This window comes from Drosophila eugracilis, unplaced genomic scaffold (assembly GCF_018153835.1).
Source record: "Drosophila eugracilis isolate 14026-0451.02 unplaced genomic scaffold, ASM1815383v1 contig_509, whole genome shotgun sequence".
In the NCBI taxonomy this organism is placed as follows: domain Eukaryota; kingdom Metazoa; phylum Arthropoda; class Insecta; order Diptera; family Drosophilidae; genus Drosophila; species Drosophila eugracilis.
The window spans coordinates 75,385-90,565 of NW_024573382.1; the positions used below are offsets into that span (position 1 = coordinate 75,385).

The 15,181-nt window shown below is 40.4% G+C and overlaps 1 pseudogene; it reads left to right on the top strand.

The window, feature by feature from the left end:
* The first annotated feature begins 12,742 nt into the window (after positions 1 to 12,742).
* On the top strand, positions 12,743 to 13,584 carry LOC108118081 (annotated as a pseudogene).
* The last annotated feature ends 1,597 nt before the right edge of the window (positions 13,585 to 15,181 follow it).

The following is a 15,181-nucleotide window of genomic DNA, read 5'->3' on the forward strand; positions in this document are numbered from 1 at the left end:
GAGGGAAGTCGCGGTGTCTGGTATCCGGGTCGAGAGGCGGTGAAGGGAAGGGGGGCGTTTGGCCGGTGTTAATTTAAGATCTGTGTCCCACAGATTATTAGGCTTTGGTTGCGTTGTTGGTTTCCAGAGCATCCCGTGCTTCCGGGGGTTCAGAGGGGGGCCCCGGTTTTGGGATACTTTAGGTTATTTTTTTTTTTTCCATACCGTTGTCATAATGGAGAGGGCTATGACTATCTCCACTGAAAAGGATATCCAAATCTCATCTGCCATCACAGATAACTTCTTTAGGTTTTCCATGCTAAATTCGTGGACATATTTCAGCGAGAGCTCGTAACCCGTTGTTTTTACCTGGGTTAGCACGGCGGGCATTGCCATAAGGTGTGTTGAAGAGTAGCTGCTGTAGTTCCGGTCGCCGATTGAGATTGTTTCGTTGTCAAATTGTATGACGTACGATCCCCTCAATTTGTACTTCTTGGCTGGTGTGGATATCGTTCCATTGAAGTTGGCTAGGAAGAGTGTGCCGTCATCGATTAGGTCCACCTTTTCCTGGTTGATCATCAGATAGTCGCATTCGGCCTGACCTCCTTTTAACAGTCTGGGTATGAAACCGTCTTCCTCCAGTTTCCACAAGTCCTTTTCTCGGCAGACCGTTGTGTTGCCGATGGATATACATGGCCGGACATGGCCAGAAGGGGGAGTATTCCCCCGGATATTACCTAGTTAATGATATTTGCATCCTCGTGTTTCCAATTACAAGTCCCTTCGTCCTTCGCAGCTCGCAAATTAATTTAATTTGTTTTTACACGTTACAATGGTTTTATTAGCAAATGATAAAGGTGTGCTGGCTTTGGGGGTACAAATCGAAGTAAATCTAAAACATAACTTTGGCTGGCTTGTTGGCTGCATACCGCTGGCAGAGCGGTTGCAGCAGTCCGATGCTGACAGCAGCGATTTTGGGGGTCTTGGGCCAAAGTGTTGCTATGCTCCAGGTGCTGGTGTTGCATTTCCGTCCGTGTGCAGGGGTAGGGGAAGCTAAGGCTGAGACAGCTAGCGATCGGTCAGTGCTCTTCCATTGTCGCGCTGCTGATAGCAGCGGTTCTGGATATTTGGGCCAACGAGTTGCTAACCTCCAGGTGCTAGCTCTGCATTTTGGGTTGGCCGCAGCGATGGGAAGGGGTAGCGGCAGGTATTGCTGAGGCAGCTAGCGGGCGGTCAGTGCTCTTCCATTCTCACGCTACTGCCGTTGCAATTCTGCCGGTGCAATTCTGCCGTTGACGTTCTGTCGCTGCGCTGTCGCTGCGCTGTCGCTGCGCTGTCGCTGCGCTGTCGCTCTGACGCCGCTGACGTTTGGTGTTTGCACTACCGCTGCTGTGTCTCTGCTGGTCGTCGGGTTGGCTGAGTGGGGTGATGAGGGAAGTCGCGGTGTCTGGTATCCGGGTCGAGAGGCGGTGAAGGGAAGGGGGCGTTTGGCCGGTGTTAACTTATATATCAGATGGTTTATCTTTAGAGCTAGCCAGGAATTTTTCCATGCAGTATGCAGTCAAAGCAATGACTAAAAACTGCACAATCGATAAGGTAAAACTTATCATGCAAGCTGGCACATTCAGTACTATGAACGAAGCCGTTTCCAAATTTGTTAATAGTTGCACTGAAGCAATTGGGCAGTCAAACTCTGTCCTATATTATAAGAATTATCCACAGCGCGGCTCAAATCGCGGACGTGGCAGTTATAGAGGTAGTTTTCGTGGTAATCACAATAACTACAACAACGGTAATTATAACAACAATTATCAGAATAACAATAGAGGGCGAGGCCCATATAGAGGAAACTATAGAGGCAGTGGTAACTCGAACCGAGGCCACAATAGCAATAACTAAGGCAATGTAAGAATGACGCTATATAATAACCAAAACACATCGGAAAACTCCCAAAACCCTTTAAATATTCAACAATAAATGAAGTGAGAGTTCACACCATTAATCTCAGCCAAAATATATTCGTTTAATTTTTTAATGTAGATACTGGGAAAGAACTTATATTTTTAATAGACACAGGTGCAGACATTTCCATTCTAAAAGAAACTTCGGATAATTTCCAAAACATCCAAAATGATAACATCATAGACATAAAAGGCAGAAGTCAAGAAATAATAAAATCCAAAGGTATAGTTTTTATAGAGATACAGACCACCAATTACATAATTCCACACGATTTTCATATCCTAAATTCACATTTCCCAATTCCATGCGATGGAATAATAGGCATCGACTTTATCAAAAAATACAACTGTCAATTAGACTTCAAGCTATCTGAAGATTGGCTTATAATTAGACCCAATAATTTAAAATTCCCAATTAAAGTACCAATAGCTCATAGTTCTGGCAATAATTCAATACTTCTGCCAGCAAGATCCCAAGTTATTCGGAAAGTTGAACTTAATTCAAAAGCAGACAGTGTATTAATTCCAAATCAGGAAATTCAACATGGTATTTACGTTGCAAATACAATAGCAACATCCAATAATGCCTTCATAAGACTATTAAACACAACAAATACCGACCAAGTAGTGAGTACAGATAATCTAACATATGAATCACTTTCGAACTACGATGTAGTCAACACAAATCCAGACAATAGAAAAAAATCCGTAATATCACAACTGTCAAAAAACTTCCCTCCACAGTTCAAGTCTCAGCTTACTAGCCTAAGCACCCAGTATAGCGATATATTCGGATTGGAAACCGAATCAATAAACCATAAACCATTTATAAATAGAAACTGAGATTAAAAGATGATGAACCAGTTTATATAAAGAACTATCGAAGCCCACATAGTCAGGTGAACGAAATACAAAAACAAGTAGAAAAATTAATCTCAGACGGGATTGTCGAACCGTCAGTATCCGAGTATAATAGCCCATTCTTACTTGTTCCTAAGAAATCATCCCCCGGATCAAATGCAAAGAAATGGCGATTAGTAATTGACTATCGCCAGATTAATAAAAAATTACTATCTGATAAATTCCCATTACCTAGAATTGATGATATTTTAGACCAACTAGGTCGAGCAAAATACTTTTCATGTCTCGACTTAATGTCAGGATTCCATCAAATTGAACTAGAAAAAGGTTCAAGAGATATAACGTTTTTTTCAACGAGCAACGGCTCATATCGCTTCACGCGATTACCCTTCGGATTAAAAATAGCTCCTAATTCGTTTCAGAGAATGATGACTATTGCGTTCTTTGGTCTAGAACCTTCTCAAGCGTTTCTTTATATGGATGACTTAATAGTAATCGGAAATGTAGGAAATTCAACCTAAAACTACATCCAGAAAAATGTTCATTTTTTATGCATGAAGTGACTTTTCTAGGTCATAAATGCACTGATAAAGGAATACTTCCAGATGACAAGAAATGCGATGTCATTATGAACTACCCAGTTCCGCACGACGCGGACAGTGCTAGACGTTTTGTAGCATTCTGTAACTATTATAGACGTTTTATAAAAAATTTCGCCGACTATTCACGGCACATAATAAGATTATGTAAAAAGAATGTTCCTTTTAAATGGACGGATGAGTGTGAAAATGCATTCCAATACCTTGCTACAATATCCAGATTTCACTAAAGAATTCTGTATAATAACAGATGCAAGTAAGCAAGCATGTGGAGCGGTTTTGACTCAAAATCATAATGGTCTCCAACTTCCCATTGCATACGCATCAAGAGCATTTACAAAAGGTGAAAGTCACAAGTGTACTACTGAGCAGGAATTAGCTGCAATTCACTGGGCGATATTACATATCAGACCATATATATATGGAACACATTTTTTAATAAGAACAGACCATAGACCTTTAATATACCTTTTCTCAATGACCAATCCCAGTTCTAAACTGACACGTATGAGGCTCGAACTAGAAGAATACGACTTTACAGTCGAATATTTAAAGGGAAAAGATAATCATGTAGCTGATGCGTTATCAAGAATAACCATCAAAGATCTACAAAATATAACTAGAAATGTATTAAAAGTCACTACTAAATATCAAAGTAGACAAAAATTCCGCGCGGAAAATCAAGAACAAGAATTGCCAATGCAATCTTTAAATAAAGCTTCTAAGCCCAACGTATACGACGTCATAAACAATGATGAAGTACGTAAAGTAGTGACCTTGCAGATAAAAAACATGTTATGTTTATTTAAATAAGGCAGAAAAATTACTGCAAGACATGATGTTAGCGATTTATATACTAATGGAGTTATTGATTTAGATCAATTTTTCCAAAGGCTTGAAATGCTAGCCGGTATACATAAAATCAGCCAACTCAAAGTGGCACCGTGGGAAAATATCTTTGAATATACTTCAATAGATAAATTTAAATTAATGGGCAATAAAATATTGAAAACATTAAGAGTAGCGCTACTCAACCCGGTGACCCAAATAACAAATTTAAAAGAAAGAGAAGCAATTTTGTCTACATTTCATGATGATCCAATTCAAGGAGGTCATACTGGCATATCAAAAACTTTGGCCAAGGTAAAAAGACACTATTACTGGAAAAGCATGTCTAAAGATATAACTGAGTACGTAAGAAAATGTCAAAAATGCCAGAAATCAAAAATAACTAAACACACAAAGACCCCTTTAACAATTACAGACACACCAATAAATGCTTTCGACAGGGTGATAGTGGACACTATTGGTCCACTGCCAAAATCAGAAAATGGCAATGAGTATGCAGTCACTTTAATATGTGATTTAACTAAGTATTTAGTTGCCATACCTGTTCGGAATAAAAATGACAATACTTTCGCTAAAGCAATATTTGAATCTTTTATCCTAAAGTACGGTCCAATGAAGACGTTCATTACGGACATGGGAACAGAATATAAGAATTCAATTATAGACAATCTGTGCAAATATTTAAACATTGCAAATATTACATCCACAGCACACCACCACCAGACAGTTGGAACAATAGAAAGAAGTCATAGAACTTTCAATGAATACATACGATCTTACATATCGGTTGATAAGACTGATTGGGACGTATGGCTTCAATATTTTGTCTTCTGTTTCAACACGACCCCCTCTATGGCACACACATATTGCGCATATGAGCTAGTATTCGGTAAAACAAGTAATTTGCCAAAACATTTAAATATAGATTGGAAGTAGCCTATAAAAGAGCTAGAGTTATGTTAGAAGCAAATAAGAATAGAAATAAACTACTATACGATCATAAAGCAATGGATATAGATATATCAGTAGGTGACAAAGTTTTATTTAAAAAACGAAACAGGTCATAAGTTAGATCCTAAATATACAGGTCCGTATATAGTAACGGAAATAGGAGATAGAGATAACATAGTAATAACAAATAATAAACATAAGAAACAAACAGTTCATAAGGATAGATTAAAAATCTTTATTTCATAAATTGCACTTAGTATGGCCATACAAATATACACATACATAGATAAATAAATACACATATTCTTTTAATAATTTCATTTTCTATGATTCTAACAACATAAAACAAGAAAAAAATAAAAAAAAGAAGAGATGTATTAATTAGAAATTTTTATTATAAAAATAACTTCATTATATTACGTTATTTTTCAAAAGGAGGGAGATGTAGTATGCACATATATTGAATACCCACTGTACCGAGAGTACTTCAAGGGTGCGCACAGTAACACTTTGTTGCAGTGTTTACATAATCCAAAGTCCCGGTCATAAACCCTAAGTGGCCGAAATACGAACCGATCGTTCTGGCTTAGCCCGCACACAGTGCTAGTGTCAGCATAATCGTAACAAACGGTCAGCATATGCATACCCCTCGCGCCTCCACTTGAGAGCGCATAACAACGTATATTATTATATTCCTTTATACATAAGTGCCGCCGCCTGCGAGCAGCGCAGCTACGAGACTTAGCCTTACTTAGACTTAAGAAATATTGTAAAAGAACAGAGACATTTTGATCGTTGGAGCGGCACCTCAGCTGCTCCTTCCAAATAAAAACCAATCAAACTTAACCCTTGGCTATAATCCTTTTATCACAAGTGCCCAAAAACTCTGATGAGGCGCGCAGATTCGTAGCATTCTGTAATTACTATAGAAGATTCATAAAAAGTTTTGCAGATTATTCTAGACATATAACAAAGCTTTGTAAGAAAAATGCCCACTTCGAATGGAACACGGATTGTAATGATGCATTTAATGATTTAAAAGAGGCCTTAATGAGCCCAAAACTCTTACAACATAACAACAACAGATGCTAGCAAATACGCTTGTGGAGCGGTACTTACGCAAGAACATTTGGGCGCGCACTTACCAGTTGCATATGCGTCTCGATCATTCACAAAAGGAGAATCCAACAAGTCAGCAGCCATCCACTGGGCCATAAAATACTTCAGACCATAGTTTACGGGACACATTTTATAGTAAAAACAGACCATCGATCATTCATTTATCTATTTTCAATGAAAGACCCTAGTTCAAAATTAACAAGAATGAGGTTAGATTTAGAAATATACGATTTTACTGCGGAATACCTCAAGGGGAAAAATAATTATGTGGCGGACGCGCTGTCCAGAATTACAATAAATGACCTAAAGTCAATAAACAGACAGGTAATGAAAATTTCAAATAGGTCAGAAACACGTAAAAATCAGGATCAGAAATTAGAAAAGGAACCCTTGCAGAAGCAAGAGCTTCAGGAGCCCAGAGTCTACGACGTTGTCAATAACAATGACATCAGGAAATATGTGAAACTTAAATTCGTCAAACATAAGTGTTTGTTTAAACGAGGAAAACGAATAATTTCACAATTCAAAATTGATGACTTGTGTTATAATGGAAAAATTGATTTAAAACCATTTTTCCAAAGGCTTGAGATACAGGCCGGAATGCAAAACATAAAACAATTCCATTTGGCACCCAGCGCACTGATTTTAAAGTCAGTATTACTACGAGAATTTAAAGAAATGGGCAACCGTACATTACAAAAAGTAAAAATAGCGCTTCTTTCAGAGGTGACCATAGTAGACCAAAACAATGAAAAAAATATACGAGAAATCTTAAAAACATTTCATAATGATCCGATCGAAGGATTCCATTCAGGAAAAGGAGAACATTATTAAAAATAAGACAATATTACTATTGGCCAAACATGACAAAAGTAGTTACTAAATACGTGAAAACCTGTCAGACCTGTCAACAATCAAAGACAACCACTCATACAAGAAAACCAATGACAATTACCGAGACACCCACATCAGCGTTTGACACGGTATTAATTGATACCATTGGCCCATTGCCGCGTTCGGCGGAAGGAAACGAATACGCAGTCACAATTATTTGTGATTTAACTAAATACTTAGTAGCAGTACCAATTCCGAATAAAAGCGCATATGCCGTGGCGAAAGCAATATTTGAAGACTTTATACTCGTTTACGACCCAATGAAGATTATTCTAACAGACATGGGCACAGAGTATAAGAACAGTATAATAGGAGACTTATGCAAATATATGAAGATTGAAAAAATTTCATCGACTGCACACCACCATCAAGCCTTAGGGACTATATATATATATATTCATATATTCATTATAAAATATTACCTACTGTTTTAACACTACACCACCAGTCACGCATAATTATTGTCCGTACGAATTAGTTTTTAGAAGACCGGCTCGAAAATTTATATATATTTCTAAAATAAATCAAATAGATCCTATATATAACATAGATGATTATGCTAAGGAAATTAAGTTTAGGTTAGAATTAGCGTACAAACGTGAAAAACCATGCTAGAAAGGGAAAAAGAAAAGCGAAAAACACTATACGACAAAGACGTAAATAACTTCGACCTAAAAATCGGAGACCAGGTGTTACTCAAGAATGAAACCGGTCACAAATTAGATCGAAATTATTTTTTACCATTTAAGGTCATAGGTATAGACGATAGGAATAATGTTAAAATCATAGACAATAAGAAAAAACAACAGATAGTAAGCAAAAATAGGTTAAAACCATTCTTCAAAAAATACAACATAATTAAACAAATATATATGTATATGTAAGAACATACAAAGTTATCTTATATCATTTAATTAATTCTTAATTTCTTTTAACTTTATATTATTTTAACACCAAAAAAAAAAAAAAATTAAAAATAATAACCCGCATAAAAACCATTCAAGACCCAACATATATGCATCATCATATCATTCCATACAATTTCATTCAATTTTATTTTGATTTTATATTCATTCTTTTACAATTATTTTAGAATGACTTCATAAATATGCGTCATTCATTTTAATTCTATTTTAATTACATAAATACATACATATATGCACATACAAACTATCACATTCCTTCTCAAGTGTCCAACGAGCCGGCCCTGAGCATGCATTCCCACGGTGACGACTGGCTCTACACCAACTAACACTTATAGCCGGCCGTCTCGTGGTATATGTATACATAAGACAAATATGCCAATGCATGTATATACTCCTATCGCTGCTCACTTCAGTTTTTAGCCTCTAAGAAGAAATGTTTGCAAATAAAAGTTCAGTCGTGAACACCACTCAAGAAGATAATGTCCTATGATTTCTCGTGTCATTATACCTATTAAAATATTATATGGAACCACATGTATATGTACTGAAAAGGATTTTATTAGGTTAATAATCCAAGCCCACAAGAAGAATGACAAAGGCACAAGGTGCCTATTTAGCAAAAAAGAATAAATCTTAAAATTTCAGCGCACTGACAGTGAAAGCGCCGCAAGTAGAGGTCTATAAAAGATCAGTGCCGAACCCTAAAATAAGATGCGATGTTAAGTTAGACATAGTAAAATCTCTGCCGACGTTCAATGGAAGCCACGATGAGTACGTTTCGTGGAGGCAGGCTGCATCAGATGCATACGAAGTATTTCGACGGCAGCGAAGCCCACTACGAGGCCGTTGTCATCATTAAAAACAAGATTTGCGGTCCCGTTCGGTCACTCCTCACGTCCCACAACACCGTGCTGAATTTCGATGCAATTCTAGCCAGACTAGATTGCACATACGAGGACCAAACGTCCCTAAGAGTGCTACGGCAAAATTTGGAAATGGTTCGGCAAGGAGATGCCGACCTCATGGAATACTATGACGTGGTAGAGAGGAAACTCACGCTCGTCACCAACAAAATAGTCATGTCACACAACATGGACACAGCAACCGTCCTAAATAAGGAGGTTAGGGATGACGACCTTCATGCATTCATTGCAGGGCTTAAAAGACCACTCAAGTCACTCGTGCTACCAGCACAACCCAAAGACCTTCCGTCTGCACGGGAAGCTGAGAACAGCATTGAAAGAAGTGCGTTCGCGGCATCTTACGCGAAAGCTATAGAAGACAAGGCCCCTTTAAATGAGGGCAACAGGCGCAACAAAAAAGGTCAGGGAAAGCAATGGAGAGGTGAGGATAAAAATCCGCACTTCATTCCTAAGCAGAACCAAGGCAGGCCTCATGAGGACAATCCCTGGCCGAAGCGCAGGGATCCTGAGACCTTACTCGTCCCAGCGGCAATCGGGCCAAAGATGCCAACGCCTCAATAATATAGCCCAGCCCCAACAGGAGGAAACAGATTATGCCGCCATAGCTGAGGCTAAAGTTTCCACCATTGAGGAAGATAGCGACACCCCCGAGCTTAACGACCTGCTCCATTTTTTAGGGAGCGCTCCCGACTGCCGTTCGTCGAGCGACAGTTGGCTGGCAGAACAGTAAAAATTCTCATCGACACGGGGTCGGCAAAAAATTATGTGAAACCGGTAAGGATTCGCTAACGCGAGCAGGAGTAGCATTGGACCTAGGCAACAGCTTACTAAAATACGCGAACGTCACCGAAAAGCTAAATTTTTTTGACTGTCAAAACGTCAATTTCACAAAAATCGATAATATAGTGGTGCCAAGTTCGGCTAAAGCCGAATTCAAGAAAATTATTCTAAAAAGAATTAAGGTGTTTTCGACCCCTAACGAGGCGCTCACCGGTCATCGCTACTATTTGAACGACGAGTGACGAACCGGTCTACTCCAAGTTATACCCCTATCCTATGGGGGCAGCAGACTTTGCAAACAAAGAAAGAAAGAAGAAGAGCTGCTGCAAAATTGCATAATTAGGCCGTCCAGATCCCCATACAACAGCCCTACCTGGGTGGTTGACAAAAAAAGGACTGACGATAATGGCATCAAGAAGAAGCGATTAGTAATCGACTTCAGGAAGTTGAACGAGCGAACAATCGCCGATCGCTACCCCATGCCAAGCAGGGAGCAGGGAGTATTTTCCAAAGAGCCATCGACGACGAACTGCGGGAAGAAATCGGCAAAATATGCTACGTCTACGTTGACGACGTAATCATCTTTTCCGAAAATGAAACGGAACATGTCAAGCACATAGACACAGTGCTTCAGCGCTTACTCGATGCCAACATGAGGGTGGCACGGGAAAAAACAAAGTTCTTTAAAGAGAGCGTTGAATTTTTAGGATTTATTGTCACCAGAGGAGGAACAAGAACAGACCCAGAAAAAGTTAGGCCAATAAAAGAATTCCCAGAGCCAAGCCTCAGGTCTTTCCTCGGCCTGGCGAGCTATTACTGGAGCTTTGTAAAAAATTTTGCCTCTAATGCTAGACCTCTTACCCCTATCCTCAAAGGGGAAAACGGGACGGTCAGCAAGAATATGTCGAAAAAATTAGCTGTCAGGTTTGATGAAACCCAGCGAAATACATGCGATCACCTTCGAAACATTTTGGCATCGGCAGATGTCATATTGACATACCCTGATTTTAAACTACCGTTAGACTGAACCACCGACGCTTTAGAGAGTGAAATAGGCGCGGTACTGTCGCAGAATAAAAGACCTATTACGATGATTTCACGCACGCTAAGAGACTGCGAACTGAACTACGCCACCAACGAAAGAGAATTGTTGGCGATAGTCTGGGCAATAGGCAAACTCCAAAACTACCTATACGGTAACAAGGAGGTACGAATCTTTACAGACCACCAGCCTCTCACATATGCGGTATCCGACAAAAACACCAACGCTTAGATTAAGCGATGGAAAGCGTTTATTGATGAGAACAACGGGAAAGTGTTTTACACACCCGGGAAGCAAAACCTGGTAGCTGACGCGCTATCGAGGCATTGTAAGACCTTCGTCAGCGACATAACCAACGCTAATGAACAGCTTGAAATCGCTAACACCGAGCACAATCGCGCCCGAACATGTCCAAATTAGCTAGCGAAGTGGTCGCAAATTGCAATGTCTGCAATAAAGCCAAATACGACTGTCATCCCAAAATGCAGGAATTAGGAACTACGCCATTCCCTTCATATGTTGGGGAAATGTTACATATCGACAATTTTTCGACCGATAAGAAAATCTTCTTAACGTGCATTGATAAATTTTCCAAATTCGCTATCGTATTATTGGGGCAATAATAGATGTACGAGCTTCTATCCTCCAATTGGTAAATTTCTACCCTAACACCAGGACCATATATTGCGATAACGAGGCCTCCTTTAACTCTGAAACAATCACATCATTGCTGCAAAACCAATACAGCCAAAGCCAAAACCAATACGATGTTGTCAATGCGCCACCGCTACACAGTAGCTCCAATGGCCAAGTAGAGAGATTTCACAGTACCCTGGCGGAAAATGTCAGATGCCTCAAAATTGATAAAAAAAAATCGAGAATACTGTGGAACTAATATTGCGGTATACGATAGAATGCAATAGGTCACTACATTCGGTCACAGAGTTTAGGCCGGTGGAGGTCATCCACGCCAGCAGCGATGAGATGAAGCTGGCAATTAAAGCCAACATTGACAAGGCACAACAGTCTAACCTAGACAGAGTAAGTCCTTCAAGGCAGAACCGGGTCTTCGAAGTCGGTAAAGGAGTACACCTACGCAACAACAAGAGATTAGGGAACAAATTGACACCGCTTTATTCAGAAGAGCGTGTAGAAGCAGATCTGGGAACATCTGTTCTTATTAGGGGGAGGGTGGTCCATAAGGACAACATCAGATAGGCATTTCATTTGCCACATTCGCCCTTATACTAAAACTCAATATTTGCTATAATTTCCACAATCCTACATGAGGAAGCTGCTTTAAGTTTACATCGAACATGCCCAGAACATTTTGGATGAGCTTCAGATACACCAAAGAATGGCCAGGAGCCTCGATTTTTGGGCGCAGTCCTTGAGGTCGTAGCAGGTACACCCGACGCGGAAGATCTTAGTAGAATTATTGGTGTCAAGCATCGCTTTTCGAGGCCAACAATAGACAGGTTGTTATTAACACAGAGACACAGAAACACATTAATTTGCTCAAAGACACAGCGAATGGGATCCTCAAGGAGAAAAGGGAAGGGCATTTTTTCGAAACACTCCTCGCCAGAAATAGAATGCTAATATCCGAAATCCAAAATTGAATGCTCATTATTATACTCGCTAAAAACAATATCATAGACCCTACTATTTTCAACCATAATGACCCAAAGGCTATTTTTGACGAACAGCTCACGGAGGTCCCCATAGTTAGCCTTATGGATGTATCTAAGATTAAAATTTTCCAATCTAATGTCCTTATCCATGTCATAGTTCAGTAACCTAAAGTTTAGCTTATTTGTAAAAAAGTCCTGCTCTTCCCTGTCGTACACTACCTACTATGCTACAAATAGAAGACAACATCGTGGCGGAATGTGATGACGGAATCCTAGCAGTCTCCAATTGCGCTTCTACCAACTTGGCCACATTTTGCAAAAAGGCGTCCCATCCGTATCCGTACAAAATGGACGAGGTTGTGTCCACCGGCTGGCGCTTTCTGGACCTACGAGTACCCACTTTCTCGTCCTTTATCATTGGCAATGGGATTGAGTTCTGCCTGAATTGCCTCACAGCCTTGTATCTGTTCATTCCCCTGCTGTTGGTCATGATGACAAAGCGCTCACATTGGCATGGAGTCTACACATACCTCATCCCGCATTGCGTTACTCTCAGTTGGTTACAGGTATGCATCGCCGCTTCTCAGAGTCCCACCATGTGTGGAGTGATGCGGGCAGCCCTCGGCTTGGCTGGAATTGTATTGTTCCTTCCTCTTTTTGGAATCGTGGCTGTTCTTGTTCCTGTCTTTGTGGCTATTGATAGTTTGGGACTGGCTAGCGAGCAACTCCGCTGGGGCAGCACAGCACTCGCCTGCGGACTGGTGGTTGTGCTCTCCTGTGTCCTAGCTTTAAACCAAGCCACCTAGAAGTACATTACTATACTACAACTTATCATGGCAGTTACAAGAGCCTGATTGTTGGTCTTTCCCTAAATGACGTCCAGTTTCAAGGATACACCCGCTTCAATGCCATGCCCAGAGTGGGCCTGAACTCACTTTCTAAGACGGATACCCTGCCATGGGAACGTTTCCATGCACTTTTCGCCCAACCCGTCAACAAGCAACCAAATAAGATCAAGGCTCAGATTCGTTGTGCAGGTGTAACTGAAGACCATAGAATGTGTTAACTGCCGTTCTCCAGATCTGGGAGCAGCCACTATTCATCGGGTGGTAGCTGCTTCTCCCATGGATGCTCGACTCCAAGATTTGATGAGAGGCATCAATTACTTGTTGAACGCCTTATTGAATCCTTTAATTACCTTTAAGTAAGGTAGTTTTTGTTAAGACCCCGAGGAACGAGAGTTTCTTGGAATACGCACACCAATTTTTTGTTGGTCCCTATAAATTAATATTTATTCGAAGTCCACAAGGATCATCATTAACTTCAGCTTGGCATTTAAAACATGAACGCTTTGTTAATTATACTTTTATAAAAACTAATTTCAATAACCCGAAAAATATGAGTTTTCATTGGTTTTTTAAAGTAAATAAAGATATTAACAATGACGACACTTGCGCCAGGCAATTAAATGCTGCCGGGGCGGCTACATGCCGGACGCGGCCCAGCAATCTGGAATCCCTTACAATCGTGGACGACGGAGTAATAATCGTCTACGAAAAATGCGTTTAATGCAGGAACTCAGATATGACGTGTCGGCTGGAGGATCCCCGAGGATTTGGTTCGCCGCGGGAATCGCTGTTAGCCTCACACTATGCGGCTTGGTCCTGCTCCAACAACATTGCAGGCGCAAACGAGGGGCATCCCAGTTACAAGGGTCCATCGACGAATTGTCTGTCACAGAGGACGGCGTCCAATTTAAGGGGAGTAGTCAACAACAAGAGAACGGCAAGGGTACACCCAGACAATGAGTGCACTCGAATCATTTGTGCCTGTTCGGCACTCAGAGTGTGATCGGCACCCTAAAATAAGGGTGGGTGTCTTGCACAGCTCATTTCGAATGTGTGCACTTTTGCGCACCCAGTACTCTTTTACACAGACACCCGACGCACTCATAGCGAATGAAGGGAGTGTCTGAGACACCATGTTTTTGGATGAGTGGAGTCGGGTGTCTTCAAATGATTGGGTGTCTTCAAATGATTCGGGTCTTCAAATAATTCGAGTGTTTCGGGTGTTTTCAGCTGTATTGCATGAGCAGGTCATTGAGGGTTGACCGAATAATTTTACATGAAAGGAAGGAAGGAAATCAGCAATCATGTGCATAGAATTGAGTGGGTAACAAAAACACGCGAAAAAACACAAAGCGATCTGTGCACTCGGGTGTGTGCTCTATTCTTGCTGTTCATGTTGCTTCTCTGTTAACAACCACTTCCAAATTATAACTATTATTGTTACACTCTTGTATGGTCGCTGTGACTTTGTCTCATTGGCCGACAGCGATCGCATGACTTCTGCAAAATGTGCAAGGTCAGCGGTCTGCCACGAGCATGAGTTTTTGTCAATTCTTAAGTTTAGTTCTATTTGGATGGTTAATAAATCAAGAGTACCAGCTGGCTTGCCACGGCCGCACAGCCAGCCGGCCCCGCCAATTAAATGATTTTGTATTGAACATTTTTTTTTTATATCCAAATTATTTTAATACATTGGGTATACATTTTGGTTTATCTTTCTTAGGGTTGCAGCAATACGGATTCGAATTTTTACTTTTGCACGAATTAAGGCACGAGACAAACTAACCTCATTTAGTCATCTCTTTTGAGTTGTAA